This window comes from Vicugna pacos, chromosome 14, assembly GCF_048564905.1.
Source record: "Vicugna pacos chromosome 14, VicPac4, whole genome shotgun sequence".
Lineage (NCBI taxonomy): Eukaryota > Metazoa > Chordata > Mammalia > Artiodactyla > Camelidae > Vicugna > Vicugna pacos.
The window spans coordinates 5,441,935-5,468,851 of record NC_133000.1 but is presented as its reverse complement, the minus strand read 5'-3'; the positions used below and the strand labels follow the sequence as shown (position 1 = coordinate 5,468,851).

Sequence of the window (26,917 nt, the reverse complement as noted above, 5' to 3'; positions counted from 1 at the left end):
CGTTAACACCTGAAAACCGTCTAGGTAGGTCCACGCAGGCAGGTGAGACAGACAGGCAGCCGGGGCAGGGGGTTAGGATGGAGAAGAGGAATACTTTTGTGTAAGTGACGTTTGCATGATGTAATGGTGCCTTTCACATCCTAAAGTCAGACCTCAGGGGTCTAGACCATCGATACAGGTGTGGGCACACAGATTCCCCTGCCTGCCCGGGAGCTCACTGGCCCACAGGGCTGTGTGTGAAGGTCTGGGGACAGCTTCCAGGTTCTCTGAGTAGCCAGCATCTATAAGCTGCTGGAACCGGACCTCATCAAGGAGACCCGAGGCCAGGCCTGGGTGTAGTCACCTTTGCGGCTCTGGGACCGGGAGCAGTGCCTGGTGTTGAGTAGATGCCCAGAGATGTCTTGCTGTCCCAGGGCGTTGACTTGGGTGCCCTGGGGCTGGGACGGGCGGGACTGGGTTATCTGCCCGCCACCCACCGCCACCGAGTGCAGATGAGAAGTGGTGAGAGGGTGCAGAGGTGGAGCCCCCGCCAGAGAAGCAGGAGGAGCAGAGATAGCAGCAGGAAGGGGCAGGACTCCGCGCCCCCACCCGGGCTCCACTTCAGTGCCGCCAGGCGCCGCCGCCTGCAGCTCCTTGCCTCCGTTCCCCGCTTGTGAAAGTGGGAAAGAACAGTCCCGACTCGGAGGCTGTGCTGAGGGTTAAACGTGTAAAACGAGTTGAGAACGTTGCCTGGTGGTGAAGGAATGCGGGCTCTAATTAGGGTCGGCGGGGCAAGGGTTAAGCCTCGGCCTCTGGAGGGTTCGGAGCGCAGGGGCCCAGGCTGTGACTTTGTGCAGAGTGAAGCAGAGTGAAGCGAGCTGGGCTCGGAGAAGCTGCTGCTTGTTCTCTTTCAGTCGGGACGTTCTTGACAGAAGACGGGGTGTCAGCGCCTTTAATTAAGGGGGGGCTGTGCAGAGGGACGGGGCCTGGCAGTGCCACGGCTCCCTGCCCGGAAGACCTTAAGCCAGGATGCCACCTGGCACGGGAGGGCGTGGGTTTGCGAGGGCGTGCAGGTGTTTGCGCCCCCCTTGTGGTTCACTTTGGTTCCAAGGAAATCTCGGGTGCTCGGGTGTGGGTCCATCTGCCTTGCGCACCCCAGAGGCGTGGCCTCGGCCACTTGCCTTTGAATAGTCAGGGGACGACCCTTGGCTGCATTTGACTGTCATCCAGGTGGAGGCTTCCTGCCTAGTGCACATATTTGCATTGGGAAATTTAAGGTAAGAGTGACAGCAAAGCAGATCAGTTTCTCAAAAAGCTTTGAAGTGGTCCTGTTTCCCCACATTTCACTGCAAATGCTGTGGAAATGCCCGGAAGTTCTCTGAAATTTCTTGATCTAAATGTTCCTTCTCACGAGGGAAATACAGAGGGGAGAAACGATGAGAATGGAGAGTTACTACATTTAGTTGACTTGATTTTTATTTTTGCTGTAGTATCTGGTTCATTCATTCACATGCTCATTAGTTCTTCTGTTAAAAAAAAAAGAAGGCTTTCTGTTAAATAGTATATAAGAACATCATTTACTTTTTTCTTTAAAATTTGGGAGTTGTTGGGGGTGGTATAAAAAAAAGTTAGGACTTGTGATCACTTCTGTAAAACCTGCGAGCCGAGACAGGGCCTTCCTGGGCGGCGGTGGTGATGGCAGGGTCAGGGTGAGGGGGGTGGGGGGTGCTGGCCCCTGCCCATGAATCTGTAGCCTTTGGTGGCTTCTGCATTTTGCATCCTGCCTATATTGCTTTATGAAATCCCACCAAGGCCTTGTTTCTTGGGGGAAAATCAGACTGAATTCATGGCACCCTGTACAGGAAGGTAGAGGCTGCCTTACAATCATTTTTCTTATACTTCTCTGTCTCTAGAAACTTGCACGTTTTTTTGTCTCATCAGGTGTTAGGATGAGCAGTGCATTAGCATTTTCACACTCATCACCTTGGCAGAGAGGGAAAAATCCATCAGCCTAAGGGGATGTGTCTTGATAGTTCAGCAAAGCAGCCAGTGGGGAAATTAAGGCCTGGTTTAAGGTGTGAAGAATGTCTGTAAAGGAGGCAGTTACGCCATCCAGCGCAAGTCAGGAGCTCCCCCCGCGTGCTGGGGGGTCGTCTGAACGTGACGGAGGGGTGTTTATGAATGTGCTGGGAGTAAGAGGTGGTGACGTAAGGGAAGCTGGGGCTTGCTGGAAAGCGGCAAGGGCTGGAGTCGTTTGTCCCCTGCTGCCCAGCGCTGGGGTCCCCCCAGGGACTCATCACACCCTCCCTTCCAGGTGCCCCCAGGCCTGCCGCCCCCTCAGTTAGCCTGGCTGGAAGTCCAGAGACAGAGTGACCCTGAACAGGACTGAGCCCTTAGGGCTGCGCTTCCTGCTTCTGGATTTGGGAGAGATTGGATTAGGAACCCCTCACTTTGGGGGTTCCAGCCCTGAGCAGGAAAGGGGTGACGATCCATGATTACGGAGCCACTAAATCTCTGAGCAGCAGTTTGATGTCCAAACTATAAAAGTGGGAGTGAGCGAGAACAGGATGAACCTGATGAGGTAGAAAGCAGAAGGTCTGGTGTTAAGACGCTGACAAAGATCCAGATTTAAGAGTGTCACTTTGCCTCTGTGAGCCCAGAAATATTGACATGTGCATCTGGAAGGAGCAGAGTGGCTCTTATAAAAAAAAAAAAACCAACAAAAACAAAGATACCAAGTAACCAGCATCCACATGGTCCACCAGACTTGCATGCCCTCCTCGGAGTACTCCCGAACAGCCGGTGCTGGTCAGAACAGTGTTTCCCCAGCGCACCCCTGGAAGGAGCGAGCAGCCTTGGACCATGGGTATCATGGTGTGATGCAGCGCCATGGTGCTTACCCGTAGGCAAGGGTAAGGGCTTCCGAAGGGGGCAGCCGTGTCCTGCTAGGTGGGGGGAGGGTGGGGGGGAGTCTCCTGCAGAGGTTTTGGAATGTCAGGATAGGTCATGAGAAGTTTCAGTCCCAAACTATCCCACCAAGGAGGAAGCTTGAGAGAGGTTATTTTTTTAAAAGGACCGGGCAGCCATACACAAAACGTATCCAGGCCCCATCAAAGGAGAAAGACAGTAAGCTTGCCCGCGTCACCCCACCCAACTTGAATGAGGATGGAGCAGGCCAGCTGAAGCTCTGGGCTGGGATTCTAGGAAGAGCTGTGTTCTGCCGGGAGCGTTTCTTTTGGAAAATCCTTCACAGCGTTCCTGTTTCTGCTTCTCCCCCGTCTCCTCTGGGAGACATACTGGGATGAAGACGAAGGTGGTATCAAAGGTGTGAGAACGACAGAGGGGTCCTTCCTTGCTCTTCAAAGTTCACTGCTTTTGACGGGCTGTGACAGGGAGCCAGTGCGGGGGACGCGGAGGGGTCACTGCTTCTCCAGCAAGGATGGGGCCTCAGGGTGGACGGAACACCTGCCTTCCAGGAGGAAATAGCAGACCAGACCCGATGGTCCCGGACTTACATTTCTCTCCGCGTCCCGCAGCATTCCCTCTGCAGTGGCCCCTCAGCCTTGGCTGCGTCTGGGGTAAACCAGCCAGGAGACAGACGCTGGGACCCCCAGTGCCGTTCCTGGGCCTCGGCTTCAAGTACCTCCTTAAGAGCTTTCTGCCCGAGGTCCTTTGGGTTTGCATTAGTGGGCAGGATCGGCGATGACAGCTTTCCTGTGTGGTTGTACAGATGTGTGTATATAAAAATAGCACGCCCTTGTATTGGGCAGTGCGCACCAAGTTCACGTAAGGGTCAAAGGAGGACAAAGGATGGCAAACAGTCAAGTCTGCAAAAAAAAAAAAAAGACTTCAATTGTAGAGCCGAAGTTCAGATGTCTTAAATATCTGCTCTCTGGACAGAAATCCGATAAGATTTGTATTACAGGAGAGGGGAAATTTCTAGTCTGCAAATCCCAAAGAAGCCTCGGCTTTTGTTTGGAGATGGAAGAGAGCTCATGAGAGGGCTGAGCGAAAGATCCGGGACTGCCCAGTCCAGAGGTACCAGCCGAAAGAAAGGGATGTGACCTGACCTTAAAACTCCTGCAGGCCACGGCGCGGCGAGCCACGGATTTACCGGCCAGCTGCGGGGTCGGCTGGCCCCCGACAGGTCAGCACTGCCAGATGTCTCAGCGCAAAGAACAGGCGTGCAGTGCTTCCCGCAGCTGGTCACCGGCAGGACCAGAGGGGCAGAGGCGGAAGGGGGAGTGGACAAAGCAGGAGGTCGTTATCCGCAGTCGGCTGGCACGTGGGAGCTGGCGGTGGGGTTGGGGGGGATTGGGGTTTATCACGAATCTTGGAAGTGCTGTCATGGGACGTGCCTACGTACAAAGCGCGCTTTGTCAGCTTCTCCAAAGACAGGACCAAGTTTAACCGAGATTCAGTTTCTTACATTCTTGGCTCTCCAAATCCGGACTGCGTGGCGTTTCAGAGGAGGAGCAAGGCAAGCTTGGTGCCCAAGGTGCCCACCCGAGTTGTCTTGTTCACATTCCATGGTCATTGGAAAGTGAGTTGTGGCCCCGCGACAGGCACAGGCCTCTCGTCTGAATTAGGAGCCCCCTCTTGGAACCAGGTCCTGGAGGATTCTCCTGCTCTCCCAAGGGTGTTCTCCTCCACCGGGTCCGCAGCCCTGCGCTCACGGTCCCGTGCTCGCTTCTCCGGCTGCTCTGGCAAGGTGCTGGGAGCTGGCTCGAGCATTCGGCTTGTGGGAGCCCATCAGCTAGGTGCTCTGCTCAGGCTCACCCTGACCCAGCTGGGTGGGAGGATGGGATCAGAGCTGGAGTCCAGCCAGGTCACCGGGCTGCTGACGGGAGCAAAGTCAGCCCCAGAGACAGGGCGGCACCGAGAAGAGGCCCCGGGTGGGGGACCTGCCTCCCCATCTGACTGTCAGGTTCACTGTGCCCTCAGCCACGTCAGGCTCCAGGAACAGAAGACCGCATCATGTACAGAGTTTTGTTTGAATTCTAGAGATGGCCTTGTGTCTTTCTTTTGATAATTCGTTAAGTTTCATACTGGCATCTAACTTCAGGTGATTAATAAAGAAAGTCAGCAGTGGGGAGGTAAGCAGCCGGGGCGAGGGCTCTTCTGACGGAGAGCCGCCTGGATGGGCAGCGGGAGGAGCGTGAGTTTTGGTGTCACACAGGCCTGGGCTCCAGCCGGGGGACCTGCGTCCTTCAGATGGACCCCACCTGCGGGGCAGTCTGGGGACCAAGGAGGGTGGCTGACCTGAGCTTTGAGTACAGGCGGCACGTTCCCTCTGTCTGCCCTTCTCATCCTCCTGTTTACTTTCTGACATCGATAGAGATGGTGAATCTGTTGTCTGGAAAGACCGCAGTACCCTCGTGTGACCAGGCTCCTCAGCAGAGCAGGTATGGCCATCCACACAGGTGCAGCAGTGGCTGGATCCGCTCCTTTCCAACTCACATATCTGCAGCCCCACGAAGCATATAGGTCTGATCTGAGATTGGGATTGGTGTCAGCCTTTAGAAAGTGGGGAGAATTTGGGACCCCAAGAAACAGTGATGCAGTGCAGTGACTGACCCTTGAGGTTAAAGCTGTGTCAATTGGGTAGCTGACTCCCTGCTGTTAGAACGTTGCTCAGTCTTGTCTGAGATAGTGGTGTGGCTCTTCCCACCTGCAGAAAGCGTTCTATTCCTTGACGCTGCCAGTCCTACGAGTTTTTGCTCTTATTCACAGGAGCGCTAAGCAACGTGAAGCATTAATGATGTTTGGTGGAAATGAATAATAAAAGTGTGTCTTCAGCTCTGAATGGGGAGCTGTGGGCTGGTAGGTCCTTCCATGTAGGACAGTGACAGGCTACCAGAGCTGGCACCAGCGCCACCCCCCACCACCACGTGAGGACAGAGCTGTATTCCTTTGGGCCAAGTGTGGGAAAAGGGGTACTAAGAACATAGACTCCATTTGAATTTAAATTTTTCAGGAATTGGTATGAAAAACCTTTCATTTAATTTGTACATCAAACTCGCTTTTACACCCAAACCTTTAGCAGCAGAAGCACGGGGCACGTTTGATGCCAAGGGTGGCGTGTGCAGAAGCCCAACACCGGTTTCACTTGTGCAGGCTCAGTGTGTTTGTAAATTCTAAATTAGAGGGCCTTTGAATGCAGAATGGGAAGTTCACAGCAGCAAAGCAAATAAAGGATGCTTTATAAAAATTCAAAATATGCTGGGAATTATCCTAAATTAGAAGCCGCATACAGTACCCTCTTTTTAAAAACGTCCGTCGTCTTCTCTTTTTGAAGTTTATTGTTTTGATAAGGCGTCCTTGGGATCTCTTCCAGCGCAGGGCAAGGGAAACCGGCGCAGGCCTGAACCATACTTTTATGCATAAATAAGAAAGCTCGGGTGTTCTCAGATGTTTGTTTGATTAAGCGCTCCCGTAGCTAAAGACCAGCTACAGCAGTTACATAAACGGGCACAGGGAAGAATGCGTTCGGAAGTCGATTGGCTTTCGTTTGGGAGGTGGTGGACTTTCTCTTCTGCTTACGCGTGTGAATCTTAACACGTGCTTTATCGCGTGGAAGAGCAGGTGTTTGTGTTCATTAGCTTGGTTTAGGCCCAGCCCGGACGCCTGTGATTCGTACTGCAAATAACCCTCAGCCCACAAACTGGGTAGAGACCAAAGAGCGGTAGCTGCCGTGGGGAGTGCCGGGGAACGGCAGCTTCACCCCAGACTTTGATTTTCAGTGACTTGTGTAAGATTTCAGATTTCAAAGCAAGCCGTTTGAGAAGTACAGGATTCGTTCATTCATTCGCCCGTTCAACAGGCAGGCAGTGGCTGGTGCCCACACGCGCCGGCCGGCGTTCCCAGAGTGCTGGCCTTCGGGGCGTGTTCCGTGCGGTTCCCCGCAGGCCTGGGCCGGGAACCCACTTCTTTATGGTGAAGCCGACTCAAGCATCAGACTCAGCACCTATTTTCATCCCTCTGAGAACAGAGCTCCTCCTAAAACTGCTCACTTTTGGACAGTCTCCTTCTAATGACACGGTTCCAGGACTCTGTTGTCAGCCCCACCCCCGTCGTCTCTCTGAAATATTTCACACGCTTGGCCGGTCCATTTCCCCCCAGACTCTCCCCTTTTCCTGGTCCGTGGCAGGAGCCTTCTCCAGGCACAGGACGTGAGAGGGTCTCTACTTGCCACCCGGGCTGCAGAAAGGCCTTGGCTGCTGATGGTCAGGGGCCAGAGGGTGTGGGGTGGGACACCCAGGTCAGGTTACCAGCCTGAGCAAACACAAACCCCGGATGGATGCCCAGCCGAACTTGGACATGCAGTTAAATTTGAATTGTAGATAAGCAGTGAATACTTTCTCAGTATAACTTTTCACACTAAAAAATATTTGTTGGCAGTATTTGGGACATAATTATGTTACGCTTGGAACCCACTTCTACCAAACCATCACGTGTTGTTCACGCGACCGTCCTGTGTTGGGTCTGGCCTTGTTTTGTCTCCTGGCTCACTTGGAGAGGTGAGGACGTGGGCCTCGGGGAGACATGTGGAGAAGTCCGTCTGCTTTTGGACTCATTTTTGAAGTTGCTCTTTCCCCTTCCTTAGAGTGATGCTTCCCCCTTGGACTTTTAAGAATGAGGCTGTTCCCCACAGGTGTCTTAGCAGACGTCCTCCCTCCCGGGAGCTCCCTCCCCATCAACACGGACCCCTGTCCACACTGACCTCTGTCAGCATTGACCCCCGCGTCAGCCCCTGCTGGAGGCTTGGCTTCAGATGCTCACCCACCCAGCTGTGTGCCGGGCACCTCCATGTGTTCCACCCGACACAGGACATTTTGACACACTGTTTCACCTGAGGATATTTTGACTCTGTGAATATAAGTTTTTAATCAGAAAGATCATCACAGATGAATTTTGGATGAAAATATTTCCCCAAGTGAACTTCAGTTTAAGTCATTAAGTAAGTTTTTAGAGCCCAGAGAGACTGTTTAAATTTTGCATTTCTTGAAGTTATTCTCATCAGGGTAAATTATATTCCATTCAGATTTCCAAGAAAGGTTTTCTGCATGTACCAGCCAGTTGTCCATAACAGATTCCGGTGACTTTAGCTTCTGCCACTCCTTCTTTGTGCCTTTTATTCCTCTCAAGCTGATTTTTCTAGATCAAATTTTGCAGGTTTGAGTTTTCGGCGTATTCTGCTGGCTTCTGCCGGTGGGTGTGTGTTACTTCTAGTTGGTACGGTTGGTTCGCTGGTTCACGAGCTTGAACCAGCACTGATCTCCTGTATTGGCTAATTCACTTCTTTTGTGTACCTCTCATCACTTGGTATTTTATAAACCAGAGCGGAGAGTGAATGATGGAGTCAGAACAGCAGGTCACAGCATCTTACTTGGGTCTCACCCTCACCTTGAACTCAGGACTTCCACACCCAAATTTAGATTTCTCTGCCCAAATTGTTTTTCTTGACATTGCCTCTTTATGAATCCTCAGTCTCTCAGTCACCCAGGCTTGAGATGTTAAGCTTACCTTTGACTCATTCCCATCTCTTGCCTCTGATCTTCAGTAATTTATTGTATCCTGTCCATCCTTCCTTCCCCCGTCACATCCGTCTTCTTTCCTGTCTTGTCCCATTGTCCAAATGCAGTAATCTTAGTGGTTTTGTTCAGCTTCCCAACCCTCCCTCTTTTGGAAACCCTCCTACATGTTTTTTTTTTTTAATATTTAATTTTTCTTCCTTGTTAAATTACAAGTCCCTCTCGGGCAGGGACCACAGAACTTTCTTCTGTCACCTGCAGTTCCTAACAGGGTGTGTGCGGTGAACACTCTGCAAGCAGCTCTCAGATGCAGGGCGCAGGGGGGCCCAGGCTGGTGGGCTGGGCTTCACTGGGTGTGGTGGTGACCAGGGTAGGTCAGGTGGTCTGGCTGCAGACCCTCCCTCCTGCCTCTGGTGCCTGTCACCCCCCACCCCCACCCCACAGGTGGGCTCAGCTCTGGGAAGGGCGCCCCGGCCCCTGGCCGGCTGGCATCCTTCCCGGTGACATTTCACTTCGACCTTTCCTTTGAAGAAGGGTTTTGAAGCAGCCTTGTACACGTAAAGGTCAACAAAGAAGAGTGGATGATACGCCGACAGAAGTGTAAGTTAAAAGGCAGGAAGTGGGGCTGCTTGGTGTAATAGGCTGGAAGGGATGAGCGGAAGAAAATGCCCTTGAAAGTATTCTTTAATCATTTGTCTTTAGAGACGTAGAGTGGGACACGGAAACAAACATTTCCAATCAGTGTATATACAGTTTGGCAAAACAAATAACTGGGCTTTGTGAGCGTCCAGGCTTCCCAGAGGGTGGAAAGTGGCCTCCCAACTGGGCACGAGTTTTCTGCCGAGGTCACAGCGGAGGCCGGGGTGGCCGCCCCACCGAGAGCCGGTAAAGCAGCATCTCACTTCCTGAACGAGAGCTGAGCGTCCAAAGTTGGCACGAGAGCCAAACAGACGAAGGGCCCTGAGTCCGGGGCGTCGCCGGGGGTGACCCACGGCCCCACCTCGGGACCCGCTCACTTGTGCGGGAGGCGCCCAGAGCAGTGCCGGCCCCTGGATACCGCGGAGCTTCCACGGCCGTGGTCCCCGCCAGCCCCTGACACGCACACCGTGGGCGACTTCGGCCCAGAAACCACGGTATTTAAATATGTAAAAATAGAAATCAGTGGTTAAAACCTCAGTCTCAATTATAATGTTTGTATTTATATATTTTTTCATGTATTTTATACATAACATTTATATTTTTAATAGTTTCAGGTCAATTTAAATATCTCAAGACAGCAGCCCTCCAAACCTTCAACCATCTGAGTTAGTAGAGATGGAGATAAACCAAACGAGGAACTTATTCTTACTTTTTAAGCCACATATTTGCACAGTGCTTTTCAGTTAGGGCCTCTTCCTGTAGTAAATGCAGTCCGCGTGCGGGCTGCCTGCTTAGCCTCCACGGTGCTTCCCGGGCTGGTTATTAATCAGATCTCTGACAGATGAGAAGCTAAGAGTAGGCGCAGTGAACGCATAGGGCTCACTTGGTGCCAGCAGCCCCTCGTGCCTGCTCCTGTTTGTCCATCTGAACCTCCCCCTGCGGTGAGGGGGAAGGGGAGCCCGAGGACGGAAGTCACTTGCCCCCCACATTTTGAATCCGATTTTCTTTGAGGTTTTAACCTCCATTTGCTTCTCTGCTCCCAGATCTCCAGCGGGGGAGCAGGCGGGGAAGGGGTGGGCACTGTAGGGGAGGTGAGCGAGGCTGGCATCTTAACCCCTTAAAGCCGGGTAGGCTGTTTGCCCGCCCTCGCCCAGCATGGTGGGTGGTGGAGCTGGCCTTCTGATCCCTCTGGTCAGCGAGCAGATGCAAACTGGGCTGTAGGGGAAGTGTTTCCAGCCCACGTGCGCTCAGCTCAGCAGATCAGTAAGGAAGCTGCCCCAGCCCTGCCCGCGTGCCCAGAGCCCTGGCGGTCTTTTCATCCTGAGGCTGTCCTCCATTTCGTTTTGTGCCGTGAAAACACCGTGATGCACCTGTCCAGGGGTGCCCCTCAGGCGGGGGCTGCGAGGCGCTTCCACTCTGTGGGCCGATCCAGGTGGCGCAGCTGTGCGGGTGCGGCTGTGAGGGAGCTTCCGTCTTATGTCAGAAAACTTCCTCTCTCCTCCCTCCGCCTTGCCCCAGTCCTGACCTTTTCTTTCTTTTGACCTAATTTGTGTAATGTCAACAGGACTTCTGTGGACGGCCAGATGGTGGCTGTGCTGTGGTTACTGGGGGACTCGGTCAGCTGCACAGGTGACCCCAGGTGGGTCTCTGGGGCTGGCGACTCCCATGCTGGCCGGTTAGGCCCTGGGAGCACCACGGAGGCTCTCTGAGGCTCGGGCGCCTCGTTAATAAAGTGAGGATTGATTGTTGATTTTTATGCACGTGCAAGACCCAGCATCTTGTCTGTCACACATGAGCTGCTCAGATTTTATTAAATTGAAGATTTTTAAAAAATATCTTTTTATAATGCAATGTGTTGTTATAATAAAATACTAAAATCTCTGGGCATTTTTGAGAGTCAGGTGTGTCTGGTGTTGCCCACTTTACAGGCAAGAGGGACCACCAGATGGTTCAAAGCCCCGTCCAGCTGTGCGGCCGCATCATAGAGGTGTTGTCTGCGGGGTGGGCCTGGACTGCTGATTCTGAGATGGCAGCAGCAGCTGCAAACATCCAGAGCTTACTCAGGATGTAAGGCTGTAGCCATCAGGGCCCCTGCAGGGAACAGAGCCCTCTCAAATGGGGTAATCAGAGGTGAGTTTAAGAAAACAGCTGCCTACAGAGGCGGGGCAGGGGGTCCGGGTGGTCCGGTGGTGCCAGCAGCCTGGAGTAGTGAGGGTGATCTTCCCACAGAGGGGCCTCCGTCCTCCCCGCCCCCGGTGCGCGAATTGGTGAGGAGGCACCCAGATGAGCCCAGCCTGGTGGGAGGGGGAGTGGCCAAGGGCAGAGGAGGCCCGAGACGAGGTGGAGGACTTGTGCAGCTTCCGCACCACCCCGCCCCTCGTTTGCTTTGCTTTGGATGAAACAGCTCTTACAATGAAGTTGAAATGGTTGGATTCAGGCCCATTCTGAAAGCATTTCACTGATGGCCTCTTGGGTAAAATTTCTTCATTTACTTAGAAGCCCGAGGACCTGCATGCAGTGGTTCTAGGTCAGTCAGTGCAGTTGGGCTGGGGTCCCCTCACAGGTAGCTAAAGGTATAGGTGAGATCTGGGCTCAGCAAACGGGGCTGAAAAGGGCTGGATAGCAAATAGTTTAGGCTTTGGGGGCCACGCATGTCAAATAATAATCTTCACAAAAAGCAAGAAACAACCAACTTCACGAAACTCGAGGTCAGTGCAAAAATGGGCCACGGGCTGTGGTTTGCCAGCTCATGGACCAGACCCCTGTTTCCCTGCTGTGCTGAGTGAATGCTGCGTGTGCGATGATTTCAGGGAGAGCACAGACCAACACTGTTACCTTAACAGTATGTTAATTCTTACGAATATTAGGAGAAACAGACATGACACTCTGGGGCTCACTCCCCGGAGGGCTCACCCATCGGGGTCCCTGCAGGAAGCAGATGGCCCTCCCGTCGGTGATGGGGCTGAGTTTAATATCCGATGTCAGATCGCTGTTGGTGGTGCTCCATTTATGAGGGTAATACAGAATTTTCTTTAAAAAATTTTTTATGAAAAGGTGGATTCCTTTAAGGAACAATATTATGAATAATAGTACGTGTGCCACACAAATTCCAGCAAAGACTCTCGAGGGTGGTGTCCCGGAAGGCCGGGCTGGGACGTTTTAGATCATCTCCTGATTCCTTCCCGGCACCAGCGTGCCCTGATTCTCTTCTGCTTCACGTGTAGCCTGTTGGGACTGCTTCCCTGCAAGTGAAAATGTTCTCAAAAAGCTCCTGGAGAAGAAACTTGGTGTAAGTTTGGTGGTGAAAACGAGAGGACAGAGCCATCTTTGAAGAGCCCGCAGGTGCGCGGTGCGCTCTCCTGGGAGAGCGGCTCAGCCACTCCCTGCGTGACGTTTCGCTGGCTGCCTCCCTTTGTAGGACTGCACACACGGCCAGCGGTTTAGCCCCAGGAGAACAAATTAGCCCATCAAAGTACAGAAATTCTGAGGCCAAGGCTTGCGAGTGCTTGCCCGATCCCCTTTGGTAATTGCTGGGCTGGCGCAGGCAGGCTCCTGGGTCCTGGGCCCGGGCCACACTCCTGGTCACATCCAAGGCTCATCCGTCTTCTGAGGCTTCTCTGGAGCTGCCGTGCCGCCAGGGACGCATCCGTGGGAGGAGAGGGGCGGGCAGACACCTGCCCACAGGGAGTTGTCCCTGGGCTTGTAAAAGCTGGAGGGCAGCCTGAACTCACCTGCCAGGGGTGCCTGGGCAGACAAAAGGCTGGGCACTCAGTGCAGGAAGATCCCCCACATTTGCCTCCCAGGCGTTTTTCCTTCCAGCTTCCCAAGCTGGGCATGTCTCTTCCCCACCTCACTGATTTATTCACCCGGCTTGTGCACCTTGATGGTCTTAGAAAATACTGTGCTAGTGCCAAGGGACTTGGTCACAGGTTTTTGCTGCAAGATGATCTTTTACTTTCATCGGATTCCCTGTTAAAGCCATCCCGTTTTCCCCGAGGTCCTGGACCGTACGCAGACGCTGAGTGGAGGCACCCCTCCCCTACTCGGTGTGAGCCAGAAGCTTAAGTGAAGTATGTTATTTAGACCAGCACATGTTTCAGTCTTCCTCAGTTTCATTATTCTGTGCCCTGTCACCGTGAAAATTTAAGCCGTGTATTGAAACTGGAGCTCATGTTCACAGTGTTAACGGAACAGCAGAAGACGAAGCAGTGGGTGTAGGGAGGGTGCGTTAAACAGCAGCTAATTTCACGTTCCTGAAACTCTCAAAGCAAAATGACTCTTACATATAATAAGCAGTTTGTGTAGATAGAGTGGAGATTGTCTTACCAACTGCAACCAGAGCTATAATTATTGATTTTGGGGAGAGGTGGCAGAGTTCTGACTTAAAGCAGAATTAAAAATGTATGGAACAAAGTGCTGCTTTAGCAACGGGACGTGTGTGGAAGTTGTCGGGTCTGCCCAGGTGCCTTCACTGGAAAAGCCGTTGTGGATTAGATGCTTCTTGGCTTTTTTTTTTTAACAGCTTTACTAAATATAATTTAAAGCCATAAAGTACATCCATTTAAAGTATAAATTCAATTAAAAAATTATATCCACTGTTAGGCAACCGTTTGCAGAATTTTCATTACCCTAGGACGAGACCCAGGTGCGTTAACTCCCTATTCTCTCCTCTGTCCCCAACCCAGCCAGTCGCCTGCTTTGTCTCTGTTCTGGACATTTCAGATGCACGAACTTAACACAACATGCGGACTTCTGTGACGGGCTTCTTTCACTTAGCATAATGTTCTCAAGGTTCATCCACGTTGTGGCGTAAACAAGTACTTCATCCTTTTTATGGCTGAATAATATTCCCTTGTATGGATAGACCATGTTTTATTTATCCATGCGTCAGTCAGTGGGCCCTTGGGCTGTTCAGCCGCTGTCTGGCTGTGATGAACGACACCGCCCTGAGCGTCTGTAGCAGGTGTTCTGCTTACCTTTGTGTTGGTTATGTATCTAGGAGTGCCTGGGGCCTGTGGCATAAGCTTTCACCCTTTGGGGAACCTTTTTAGTTTTTGAGTTGTATCTTTAGCTGTGCATTTTGAAGCACACATTTCAGTGGCATGCAGTCCACTCACCTTGTTGTGCAACCATCACTGCATTCCTCCTCGCAGGCCTTGGCAAAACAATGGACACCAGCGCATGGGCCCCAGAAAGAGGTGGGTAGCTGTGACCTTGACTTGGCAAAGAGGTGGGTTATTAATGAGCCCACTCGCTGCCCTTCAAGAGTGGGAACCAGTGAAGGGTCCTTGGTCCCCTAGGGTCTGTCTCTGCATCAGTGCTGTGGCTTTAAAAAATAAAAAGTGTTGTTTACCAGGGATGGTAGGAGGCAACTTGATGAGGCTGCCCAAGAGCCAGAGCAGGAGATGGTGAGGTGGCTGCGTCTGTCTCCTGGGGGCGCCCACTGGGCCTTGGGGAGAGACCCCCCTCCCCGGGGACCGCAGCACCAGAGCATATTTTCCTGGTAATCGGGGGTCCTGCCTGGGCCCTGGCAGGTGGAAGGAGGGAACCTTGAGCATGAGGGGCCATGGATGAAGGCAGGGGAAAGCGTTGTAGAGCCAAGAAGTCTCGCAGAAGGTTGGCCTGGACGGTGGGCAGCAGAGGCCCGACCTCCACTCCCTCTGCCCGTCCTGGCAGGCTGGTCCCCGCCCTCTGGGACCCCTGGTGTTCTTCCATGCCCTGTCCTGTCCGAAGAGTGCCTGCCTCCCTCCCTCCACCCGCCCGGCCCAGCCTCCACCTGGACCACCGCCCCGTGACGCCATCCTGAAATCCCCCAGGCCTCTCTGCTGCTCATTTTGGAGAAAAACCCTGCACTTTTGGCATCGTAGCCGTACATTTCCTGAGTAGCCCTCTCACCTTTCCAACAGTACATCACTTCCTCACTGGCAGAGACTATTTAATTAAACTCTTAGGGTTAAGTTGCTGGCAGCTGGAAATGGCAAATATCCAGATCCAGGGTAGGCGTCACGGTTGACCCCAGCAGCTCATTAATGAGATAATTCTTTTAAAATATTGACACACCGCGCAATTAAGAGCTGATTATTCACGTCAAACAATTCTTCCCTTAAATGGGAGGATTTCTTTAAATAGCAGCTCCCCTTGGCTGCATTTATCCATTGGTGTCACTCATTAGCTATTTGGAAGAAAAATTCCAGAAGCCAGTGCAGCTGGAAAACAGGATGAAATGAAGAGAGAGCATTTCTGAAATTCCGTCACTTATTCAGAGAAAGTCTCAAACAATATAGTCTAGGAAATGCTTCATATATTTATATGCATGATCTCAATTTCTTACTACTTTTAAGCAATTCTGTGAGCTTTGCAGCAGCTTCCTCATGCAGGAGGGAAGAAAGTGGGGTTTGGAATAACCTATGCAGGCTCGTTCAGGTGGTCGGTAGGTGAGCCGGGGTCGAAACCCAGGCCGTCTTCAAAAGCCATTCCTCCTTGTCCCCTTGCCTCTGTGTTTGCAAAGTGGGAGGAGCACCTTTGCTTCTAATTAAAGTTTTATTATAACTACATTATGGCCCATTGCCCTGGGGGACCCTTTATAAGTCTCATGTAGAGTTTCAGTAGCATGGAAAGTAATTCAGGAGCATCGGAGTGGATTAAGTTAGAGCGCCGACTTTTGAGCCAAGGCTCCGCCTTCTGCCTACTTCGTGACGCTGCTTTTCCGTAAGTGAAGTGGGTTGAGAGAGCTGTGGAGATGTCAGAGGCTGGGCCTGGGGGTTCGGTGGCCCGTGCCTTACCGGAGGGCACTGGGACTCAGCAGGCACTCACTGTAAGTGTCAGCCATCGTTGTCACTGTCGCCGACGTCGGGGAAGATACCTGACTTCTGACGTGTGTTTATTATTGCTGGACCAGGGGTAGGATTCAGAGGATGGTTGGTGAGAGCATTTAAAGTGCAGGGAGGGAAATGACTGAATGGAAAGTCAGTCTCCTCTTCGTGCCTCCCTGTCCGCTTTCCTCCCACTGTCCTCCCGCCCTGCTCTTTTTCCCTTTTACAGTCTGAGAGGATATCCGCGTTCAGTGGCCACGTGGTCCTTTCCAACTCTTAGAACTTAAGATTTTGTCTTTTAGATTCTCAGGTGTTAAAAAAAAAAACAGGGGTTCATGGCTTTCTGGGAAAGAAGCTGCCACCCCTGCCCGCGGCACACGCCTCATCCTTGTGCTCTTTCAGAACCTCAAAGTCGGGGTGTCCTTCCCGCACAAACACTGAAGCAGGGCCTTTTTCGTGACAAGAGGACCTTTTTGGAGAGTGGCGAGGGAGCTTCGTGCCAGCCCGAGTCCCTTACCTGCTGTGAACCTCCGCGTGTCACCTGGGAGATGGGGGGGCATTGTGAGCACACCTGGAGACCCCGGGAAGGTGCCCAGTCCCCTCTCCCAGGGGCCGCGCCCAGCAGCCCCAACCCTGCCTCATCTCCCCATCACACACGGGGTCAGTGACCCTGAGCAGATCCCCAAGAGCAGATCCACCCAAAGAACCCGGATCAACAAGAGAGGCTTGTCTCGTCCTGAGCGCCGTTTTGAATCTTTTACTTTTTCCCATCATCTGCCCTCCTCTCAGTTTTCTCCATCCTGGTTCAGGGACATCAAGGGTTCTCCAGCGATGTGGTGACGAGGTTTTGCTTTCTTGTGAATGCACGCTTATTCGCAGACAGTATTTGTAGTTTTTTAAAAAATAATAAAATATTTTTTTAAAATTTTAAGCCACTCACTCCAGAAAATGTGTCCACGGAACATTTTGCTCTCACAGTTCCATACAGTAAGGCAGGTGGCGCTGCGGACAAGGCTGTCGTGGGGACTGTCCCGTGCGTTGTAGGATGTCCAGCTGTACCCCGGCCTCCACACACTAGACGCCAGTGCCACCACCTTCAGCTACGCCACAGAGATGTCTCCACACGTGGCCAGGTGGTCCCTGGGGGTGTCCTCACCCGGCCGCTGCCCTACAGCCCTGTCTTGGCCCCCAGCCTCTCTCACTGCCCCCTCCCCCGGGGAGCCTCCCAGGAGATTTCTGCCTGAGAGGAAGAGTCACCCTCCCTGCCAGTCCCAGTGCACATAGCCTTTCGTGGAGTATTTTGCATCTCAAAGGATGAATCATCAGGCTGAGAGCCCAGCGGTCTTTTCCTTGGTGTGGAATAGACTGGGGTAATTTTAATTGTTGACAGTTGCGGGGTAGGATTAATATATCGATGTCACTTCCTTGACCACATTTCCTCTAGAGTTTGTAAATTTTTCCCCCCAATGAGTGCTGTAGAACAACAAATGTTTATATAGAATGCAGTCTTTCACACAGCTTTTATATTTAAATGTTATTGCCGCCTTCAGGGGTTGCCAGAAACTGGTATTGGTCCCAAATCAAGGTGGAATGGGGGAGTACATGGGAAATTGTGGGGAGAGATGAGACAGTCACATTCTGAAGTCGACACTGGAATCCATTCCATGAGTTTCTCTGGGGAGCCATTACCATTAGCTGGGAGACCCCTTCCTCATGAGACCCCTGTCATCAGCTGGAATCTGCTTCCGTTGAGAAGCGGTGGGTGAGTGCTGCCATCGCAGAGCCGTGGGCAGCAGGAGGGTGGGGGTGCCGGGGGCACGATGTGTAAACGTCCCTTGCTTTCTGGTACCTGCCAGGGCTGCCCCTCGTGAGTGTATATTTCGGTTAACGACAGTCTGCTCATTTCTGGATAAATCCAAAATGCAGAGCTTCAGGACTGGAAGGGTCAAGGACAGAGGAGATGGCTCCCAGGTCCCCCTGGTCCAGAAAACCATTCCGGAGCGGCCAGCTCCCGGCGCGCGGCAGGTGCAGCTGCTGTGATGGTCAGTTCCTGGCGCCCGTCCTCCAGGCTCACGAGGGAAAAGAGGGAACAAAGTGTGAGGGTCTCTGGGACGGTTTTGGATCCTTGGGTGGCGCCTGAGGCCCTCCCTGCTGCTGCCTACACTCCGGTTTTAAGTCCATCAGCCCCCTCTTCCTGGAACAGGAAAGGTACTAACGCTTTCTTCCTGCTGTCAGCCCCTTCGTCCGTGCTTTTACCAAACAAAAATCTCAGGCTGAAATTTCAGAACTGTTCACGCCAAAGAAAAAATGGAATTCGTGTTTGCTTTTTCAAACTACAGATACCCTCCTTCCAGGATTCTGACACCCCACTCATCCCCTTGGGAGGGGCCTCGGCTGTTCGTGTTCTCGTGGCCGCCCCCCGGGAGCTCTGTGCTTGCCGCAGTGCTCGGCTGGAGCCAGAAGACTTAACAACTCCCCTAGCTGCCTTGACTGTTCCCTGTAGCTTCACTCCTTACAGTCACCCTCGTATCTGACCTTCTCGCGGCTGGAGCGCTTGCTTGTGTAATTGGGGCTCATCTTATTTCTAGTAATTTCATTGAATTGCTTTAGGGGGTCAGAGGTGTGCCGCCTCCCTTTGATGTTTCTGCCATCCTTACGTTTCAGAGAGATGTTCCTAGTCAGAGAACGTAAACTCTGCCAAGGCAGGGGTTTGGGTTTAATTAGTTCACTGCTGTGCCCGTGAATTTAGAACTGTATCTGGCACTCAGGATATTTGTGACGTGAACGATACACAAACGCGTTCCCAGGTGCAGCAGCTGTTTAAGCTGCCCCAGAGGTGGGCATCATGTTTAATAAAATACAGCAGGAGACATTTTTAGTAGTTCCTGCCAGTGTATTTAATGAGAAGGCCTGATTCCTTTTGATTATAAATTATTCAGTGGATACGTGTCTGCTGATGTTCTCAGGTTGTTTCATGGACGTATTTCCGCCAGTGTGCTGGTGTCCCCACCGCAGAGCCACGTGGTGTCGTGGCCACGCCTGTGGGGGGCCGTGTGCCCTTGGGAGCCCGTCACGGGTGGCGGTGGAATGCTGCTTGCTGTGTTTATGAAATAAGTGAACTCAGATTCTGTCGGTGTGAGGTGGAGGTTGCATTCTCACTACCCTCTTTTTAACAAGTAAATTTTCAGGTCTGAAGAAATATGGTAAATCGGTGGGGATGTTCTTGGATTAAAGAAGCGCGCACTAACGGATGCACTTGCTGTGTGTGCGTTCTAGTCCGTCCCGTCCTGCAGGGTTCAGCCTGGGTGACGCGTGGCCTGCCTTTCTGCACACGCACGCTGAGCAGTGACTGCTTCCCCACCGCGACAGGGAAACGGGGGCGGTGAGGATGGCGGCTGTTGGGCTGCTGGTCCTGCCGGAGAAGCAGGGGCAGCCTTCCTGATGGGCGCCTCCGTTAAGTGTGGCTGTGTCTGCTCCGCGGGGACCCCGCAGTGGTTCTCAGACTGCTGGGCCTCAGAACCCCCTGCACCCACAAAGGCTGTTGAGGACGACGGGCGCTGAACCTACCAAGAGGTGTCACGTTACAAGCTAAAATTTCAAACGACTTGAAATAGTTACGTATTGGTCCAGCTAAAAATAACAATAAACAATAAAAAAAAACCACATAAAACATTTTAATGAAAAACAGCGGTTTTCCGAAACAAAGCTAATCGGAGTGGTGGTGTTCACCTCTTTACAAAGCTCTTAGTGTTTAGCTTAATGGGAGGCTGCTTGATTCTTCTGACTGCCCCCGCGTCTGATGTATGGTTTTAGCTGAAATAAAGAAAACGTGGCCTCAGATCCGTGCTTGGAGTACGTCGGTAGCCTTTTCAAAAAATTGTGGATGCTGCACGAAGCCTCAAAGGCAGCTGGTTTCCCCGTGGATCTAACACCATGTCAGGGAGCTTCTCGGACCCTAAAATGGGTTTGTTTTGTGCTTTGAATCAACCGCTTACCCGTGTGTGATTCTGTTTCAGTGAATTACTGTCTTATCCAGATCTTCCAAATGTTGACAGATTTTATCATATAATAATTTTCGAAAAACACATTTGTTAATAATACCACCAGTGTCGTCAGAAAACTCTTTTAAGTTTTGGGGAGCTGTTGGTTGAGATCTTGGTGACAGATGCAAGTTTTCCAAAATTCTAGGTGTTCTTTGCTTGAAAGCTTAAATTTTACCATGGGCAACAAACGCCGTCCATTGTTCTGTTCCTTTCACTCCAGAGTTTTCTTCCTAAAATATAGGTCCAATCGTGGCTCTTGCTGGCCAGTCTCCATGACTTGGACCCCAGCCCTCAGCATTTTGACAGTTTCCAGCCTTGCTTTAAGCCTCTACATCCAAAAAACTTTTTTTGGTATTTTTTTATTGAAGTCTAGTTGATTTACCATGTTGTGTTAGTTTCAGGCGAACAGCAAAGTGATTCTGTTGTATACATATACATATGTTCTTTTTCATGTTCAAGACACTGAACACAGTTCCCTGTGCTGTACAGTAGGTCTTTGTTTATGCATTTTATACATAGTAGTGTGTGTATGTTAATCCCAAATTCTTAATTTATCTCTCCACCTTCCCCTTTGGTAAATAACCATAGTTGATTTTCTATGTTTCTGTGTCTGTGTGTCTGTGTCTGTTTTGCAAATAAGTTCATTTGTGTCAGGGGTTTTTTTCTTATTAGATTCTGCATAAACGTGATATGATACTTGCTCTTCTGTCATACTTACTTCACTTGGATATGATCATCTCTAGATCCATCCACATTGCTGCAAGCCTCTACATTTAAAAAAAAGTCTTAAAACAACATAAATTTATTACTCTAATGGTTCTAGAGGTCAAAAGTCCAAAATAGGTCTCCCTGGGCTCAAGTCCAGGTTCTGGAGGGTGTGCTCCTGAGAGAGCCTGCTCCCTGGCCTTTCTCGGCTTCTAGGGCGGGTCCCCTGACAGCCCAAGCCGGCAGTGCTGATGGAGCCTCTCACAGCCCACACCTCTGACACTGCCTCCTCCTCCCCCATCCTCCAGGGACCCGGTGATTCCATCAGACCCACCCCAGGAATGTCTCCTCATCCAGGATCGGCAGATTAGCACCTTCATTCCTTCTGCAGCCTTACCTCCTCCTTGTGGTGTCATTTAACGCAGTCACAAGTTCCTGGAAGTAGGATGTGGACATTTTGGGGTTGGGGGGCATCGTTCTGGCTGTCACATTCAGGCCTCCCAGTTCGTATGTTTCATTCCCACTGTGTGTGGACACTGGATAAGCAGCACATGATTGCAGAGCCTTGCTGAGTCTCCAGGTGGAGCCACGACTTGCTCTTCTACCAAGACAGACTCACAAGTGAATCTGTGGGCTGTGAGCCTCATTCATCCTCGTTTCTCTCACTGCTCTTGGGGTACGTGGCACATGATAGACAAGTAGCCATATGTTGTCAACTTTGGACATTTGATATCACATGGGCTGTTTTAGAGGCTATTGAACGAATGTTCAGTTTCTTTGGTGTGATAGTGGCATTACCATTACTCAGGTGAGTGTCATTCTTAGGAGTTACCAAAATTCTTGGGTCAGGTGTCATGGTAGCTATTAGAGCTCCTGATCAGATGGTTCATGAGAAAAGTGTAAACTTATATATATAAAAAAAAAGCAAATGTGGTCAAATGTTAAATATTGGCAAACGTAGACAAAGAGTATGCAAATGTTCATTTAACTTTTCCAGACGTTTGGACATTTTCATTTTCAAAGTAGAAAATGGGAAAAAATGAGATGTTAAAGCAGAATGAATGTACGGAAGCTGTGGGTTGGGATGGAGCAGGGTTCCTGGAAACCTGGTTTGCTGTGTTGAAGTCATAAAAGTCTAGCTGTTGACTCGCATCTTCGTGTGTGTTTTTGGCTCAGCAGTCATTCTCTGTGGGCTCACATTAGGTGCAAATCGTGTTTAGGAAGTATCACTAGACCTCCCCCAGGAGAGCGCAGGGGTGTGTACAGCGGAGAACTGGGACGATTGAGGGAACAAGAACTGTCTGTGCCACTCGCCTGGGAGGTTCTTCCTCGGTGCCCCTTGGGGGAGTGCCCATCGCTCATTCAGTGGCCACTCTGGGCCCTCGATCCCATTCCTTCGGGGACTGCAGGCTCGTCATGACGGGGGCATTCCTCCATCTACAGCTGTGTGTGGCCCTTCCTGAAGTCTCAGGGGAAGGGACACGCAGTGCTGGCTAGGACAGCGCCCCAGGGCTGCGTACCGTGCACTGGGACTCTGATGCCACGTGCCAGGGTCAACTTGGGTGGAAGCGTGGCCATCGCACAGGTGGGAGTCCCGCTGTTTCCTGAGGATGAAGCTAAGGTTTTCAGTCCCTCAGTGCCAGTGTCAGGAGAGGACTCACTCCCCTCGGGGCCCCTCGCACGGCCCCCGAGCTTTCACAGCTCCATCTCTGTGCCCTCAACGTGTGCAAGTCGTCTGTCAAGACGGTCCTTTGCTGTCATTCTTACTTGAGATACGATCACACGTCAATGGAGATAATGTGTAGATCCTCTGGCCTGGAGGCCGCCCACACCGATTCCCCGGCGTCTCCCCTGCCCAGTCAGCGGTGCCCCCACCCAATGCTGCTCCATCTCCGTGGTGAGATGCCCCCACCACCTGGCTTCGGTTGGTGTTACAGCTGAACCAAGTCATTCCACCCTGTGACGACCACAGGCTTGGAGGTTCTGGGGCCAAAGCAGTTTAACAGTCTCTCCTTTGTCTCCCAGGAGCCTGAAGCCTCATCTCATCCCTCCTGAGACGTCTGAGCTCCAGTCCAGGACCCAAGGCTCCCCGGGTGCCGGGGTGACCAGTCTTCCCGCCACAGTCCAGGTACAGTCTGCGCGCCAGCACCCCGGCAGGAGAGCCGGCTCTTTGGTGCTGGAATGTTATTTGTTTAGGCCTTTCGTTGGCCGTTGGCTTTTTAAGTTCACTGACAAGTAAGCCCTAAGTAGTCTTTTTTGTGTCTGACTGCTGTGCTTTTTCAGCCTCATCCAGCTCTTCCGTCCCATCCGCTCATCAGAAAAGCCTTGTCTTTTCGCTCTGGTGGCTTCTTGAATTCCTGGCTTCACTTCTAGCTCGTGCCGACCTCTCAGCATCCTGGATGGCCAGGCCTCCCGCCCAGGGCCTGGTCAGCAGGGCGTGCTGGGGGGAGAGGGTGTCCGCTCCCTTGTGGCGCGGACCCCGGGCGCTGTGTGGTCTGCAGCCCTCGGAGGGACGGTGCCCGGGGGCGGCCGCGGCACCGGGGCCGTGATGCACCTGTTCTGGGTCTGCCTTTGACTCACGGAGCCTCCCGTTTCTCAAGTTCAAGGGCCAGGCCAGTCTCCATCCTGCCCCCAGACTGCTCGTCTGGCTCCTGTTCCTCTGCCCTGCTTTTCACTCTTTACTTCAGACTCTCCCGTAGCTGGTTCCTGGGTGTCAGTGCTGTAACGACCGCTGTCGGTCAGCGTGTTTCAGGCTGGACCTTAGGGGGTCCTTGGAGCCCCGGGGCCCTGGGGGGAGGTCAGGGTCAGCCAGCAGGGCTCCACGACCCCGTTGCCCTTAAGTAAGAGCGGCTCCAGCTTCGCCTGATGCTTATATTTGGCTTTGGCAGAGGATGTAGTTTGGAGAAAAAGGATCTGCTGTGAAAATGCTTGAAAGCTGTTGCTCGGTTATTTTTTTGATTAAAATAACAGGTTCACTGAGTATGGAGACTTTGTCGTTTTTGTCACTGCTTTATTCATCACAGAGGTTTTCAGGGGTGTGTGTGTGTGTGTGTGTGTGTTTGTAAAAGAACCACCCCGACCTTCCTCGCTCCCTCTCACGCTCTCACGGCCCCGCGGGACCGCTCACAGTCTCGCTTCCGAGCCTGCAGCCCCGTGAAGAAGTCTCACACACAGTCAGCAGCCCTCGCCAAGCCCGCCGTCGAGGAGCTGGGTCGGGGGCGTAACCGTGACCTTGGCCTCATGTCGGCACCGTTGAGCCCACAGGCTGCCTTGGGGGACAAGGGGGGCAGGACTCCCCAGCCCCGTGTTCCCCGAGGTTTCTGCTCTGAACCCCGGTGTATGGATGAGGCTGTTGCAGCTTGCAAGTATCAGAAGCAAAGGCGCAGGGTGACCAGGTGCACTTCTCCTCAGGTGAGATCCTTGCAGCAGGGAGGTGGGAGGTTTTCCCATCCTAAGCCTTGGATATCCTCTTCCTTTCTTCTCCTTTTAGGGGACTGTTTAGCAAAAGTGCCTAAGTCATCCTAAGTTAGGGCCAGTTCATTCTGCCTTGTCCCTCCTCTTGCTGCCATAGCAGACGTGTCTCTGCTGTCTTAGGGACGATTCTAGAGTCTGCTCCTCTGTTACCAATACCCGGCCTTGTGGGGACTGCTCACATCTGAGTGAAAAGCCTCAGGTGTTGGTTTCTCGGGGTCAGCAGTGCTGTGATGAGCGGGGCAGGGGTCCCTCGTTGGCTCCTAGGCCTGCAGCACAGGCCCTGGGCCGTGTCTGGATCAGGGCCCTCACAGGTGACAGTCTGGCCAAGACAGTGCTGGAGACCTTGGCCTCTGCTGCTTGGTCGTGCTCTTTGCTTTACCATGTTGTCTTCTCCTGCCAGGAGGGCAGGGAGTGTGTCCCTTCCCTGCGGTTTCCTCCACACAGAGAAGGGAGAGGCACGTAGTAGGTGGCAGGTAAATACTTGTGTGATGGATGGTCACTGGGGTCTTTTCCCAGGATGGGCACTCTGAGCGCAGGGACAGCGAATCGCTTATCTTTGCAGCTCTGGTAACTCCTCCAGGAGTGGCACAGGGTAGACACACTATTTTTAAAAAGTGAAATAATGGCCACTTAACATAGACCATTCTTGCAGAAAGAGGAAATTACTTTCAATCATTCTGCCTAACCAAGAAAAGACAGTTTCAGGTGAAGTAAAGGTGAAGTCCATCACTGAAGCCCAGAGAGCGTAAGAAATATCGGGGCCTGTTTTGGGTCCTTGAAGGTTTAAAGAGAGCATAGATGCAGACTCACGTATGATCTCATGGCTGCCTGGCCCACGGGTTAGTCAGCTGTCACTGTGGACAAATCGCAGACTCACGTCTGCCTTGTCACAGTGTCTCTGGTCACGAGTGAGAGCGTGGCTTGGCTGGGTGCTGTGCTCCGGGTCCCACAAGGCTGCGGTCAGGCTATGAACTACGGCTTGGTTCTCACCTGAAGGCTCACCTGGGGTAGAATCTGCATCCGCGCATCCTCAGGTTGTGGCCAAACCCATTTCCTCACGGTCCAGCCCCATCCTCTGGTGCGTTTTCTCCTGGCCTTTGGTCGTTCAGTCAAGCATTCCGGGATCCACGGGCCCTCATGCAGTTGGCCATTTGCTTCCGATGCCTCAGAGTTAGTGCAGGCAACCGGCGTGGCATTTTCTATCGCAGACTGTTACCACCTACTGCCCCTGTCCTCCAAGTGTTCCCGTAAACGGAAAACCTCGTGGTGGGGGAAAGGGCGACAGGTGCTCCTTGGACTGAAGATGGGAAGGGTGGCCAGCCTCAAGCGTGGGGGGCTCTGGCATTTCTTTCAGATTTTTGATGCTTTTCTTTCGGGGTGAATATCTGAAATCTTGGCCACCAGTGAAGTGAGTTACCAATATGCCAGCAAGCCCTATCATAAAACATGGCATTTCCTGCCAGATGTTAATTCTGCAGGACGAGCCCTACGCAGATAATCCCCATGGTAACCAGGGGCGTGGACACTCCCTGTATCTCAGGGCTCGGAGGAGAAGCAGCAGAGACGGGGAACAAGTGGCAGGTAAATAAGAAGCGTACAGCACTCGCTTCCGCAAAGGGCTTTATCAGCTGGACTAAAACATCGCGCCTCAAGGTAAATGTATCGATTTGCTACCTGAAGAAAGAGGTCTGGGTCACGAGCGGCTGGCGGGCTGGTGCCCTTTCCCCCTCCAGTCTGTCCTGCACAGCAGGACCTGAGTAATCGTCCAGGTCTGGTTTGTTGATGCCCTTCCTTTGCCTAAAACCTTCACGTCTCCAGCGTGAACCTCTCGGCTGCGCCCCCGGCTCACCTAAGCCTGTGGTCCTGGCCGGCCCTGGTCCCCACGGCCCGTCGGGCACTCCCACCTTAGCTGTCCCTTGTCGACGAGGGTCACCTGGGGCTTCGTCTCCCGGGAGGGCCAGGGCGTGACCTTGACCTGCGAGAGCTGGGAGGTGAGCAGTAATTCGCTTCTGTCCCGCACAACGTGTGGCGCAAAACCACGTTTGCAGGTTTTTCTCTCTCAGCAGCTGTTGGCTTTTGAACAACCTGTGCACCTCTTCATTTTTGTTTTCCTTAAGTCTCTTCTTTGGAACTCACATTGCCTTTTCTGATCTGATTCCCTAAATGGTACAGATTTAGGCTCAGAGAGGTGTCCAGGGGCCTGGCCCCTGAGAGGTAAGCCCATCTCTGCCAATTATAGATCCTTTACTCTTGGCTGTTTTTCTAGGTGAAAAATGGCCGAATATTGACAGTTTCATATGGTTCAGCCCAATCCTATAAAAGACTAAGTAACTGACTGACGTGAGCTGTGTGTTGGGGCACGCGGGGCTGTTCTGGCCGCAGGGGTACTCGTCTCAGAGAGAGTTTCCTCACTGTTTTCCAGGTGAGCCCTGGTTGAATTCCTTTCTCTTCGCATTTACTTTTGGAAATTTCCAGACACACACGTGTAGAGAGAAAGCATAACCACCAGTTACCACGCCTCCCTGGTCAACTCTTTGAGAGATTTCCTTCCTCTTAATTCAGAGGTACACACACTGGAAAAATGACAAAACGCTGAGAAAAAAACCTGATAAACTCCCGTCCAAACTACCTTGATGGTCCTTCTAGACCATTCTTCACACTCATAGATGTTATATTGTTTTTAGGGGATGCTCTACCTGCTGTTTTGACACTTCCCCTGCTTTTATCAGGC

At 52.2% G+C, this 26,917-nt stretch overlaps 1 protein-coding gene across 1 annotated transcript in view; it reads left to right on the top strand.

Moving 5' to 3' along the window:
- SLC7A1 (solute carrier family 7 member 1) overlaps positions 1 to 26,917 on the top strand; it is a 65,021-nt gene that overhangs the window by 11,328 nt on the left and 26,776 nt on the right. Inside the window, exon 2 of the mRNA XM_072976065.1 lies at positions 22,738 to 22,840. The gene's annotated coding sequence lies outside the window, so the exon portion shown is untranslated. The remainder of the gene's footprint in view (positions 1 to 22,737; positions 22,841 to 26,917) is intronic.